This window comes from Sinocyclocheilus anshuiensis, unplaced genomic scaffold (assembly GCF_001515605.1).
Source record: "Sinocyclocheilus anshuiensis isolate Anshui unplaced genomic scaffold, SAMN03320099.WGS_v1.1 scaffold299, whole genome shotgun sequence".
NCBI lineage: Eukaryota > Metazoa > Chordata > Actinopteri > Cypriniformes > Cyprinidae > Sinocyclocheilus > Sinocyclocheilus anshuiensis.
Window position 1 is genome coordinate 63361 of NW_015552565.1, and position 908 is coordinate 64268.

A 908-nucleotide genomic window follows, 5' to 3' on the forward strand; every position below is an offset into this window, starting at 1 on the left:
AGCTTAATGAATTAAGCTCATTCATTATCAAAAGTAAAAGATAATGAATGAGCTTAAATTTTTAAAAGAAAATGTGCATTTAACAGGGCAATGTGTATACTTGTACAGTAAAATATTGCTCAAATTAAGTATGAGTAAAAATTATGAATTGCGTAATTCATTATCAGTGGTTACATTACAGTAATAGCTCAAATAGGTTGGTACATTAACGTGACATAGTCATCAAAATGTCACCCTGTAATGCTTGTAACGTTTTTTTAGTGTGAAGTTCTGGCAATAATAGCTGCCAAATTTTTACTATAAACAACACAAAAAATTTTATTGTAAGCATTGTACAGTAAATGTTACATTGTAGGTCATCAATTCATGAAATTCCAGCTGTCATTAAATCCATTTGATGATATTTTCCATAATAAATCTGCTCATGGAGTAACTGAATGGCTTTATTAAAATTAAACAACCATCCCAGCTCAAAGGCAGTTCAGTTTCTCCTAGTAAGTGAATTCAGGAAATGAACAATATTGGTCTCACATTGTTATAAATGCCCTTGCTGCAATGTTCATTTTGGAGGTTCATTATTGGATTCTCTATATTATTTGTTGTGGTTTAAAGTCTTGCGAGTTTTGGGACCCCCATTTGTCTTCACAGAAGATAAGATGGGAATTTGGTAATCTTCCAGTCTGCTTTTCTTCTATATCTAAATAGCCTATCTGTGTTATAGGCACAGTGATTAATGCTGAAGGGATTTAGAGAGGAGGATACAAATGCAGACAGTCTCTCATCAGCCCATATCAAACAGCCTGGGAGATGTTTAATATATGTGTGTATTTGGTCTCCAGCTTACAGCTGTCTGCTTAAAGCTTTATTACTAAAGAATTATTTGGAGGGGGGAGAAAGCATCTCTTGAT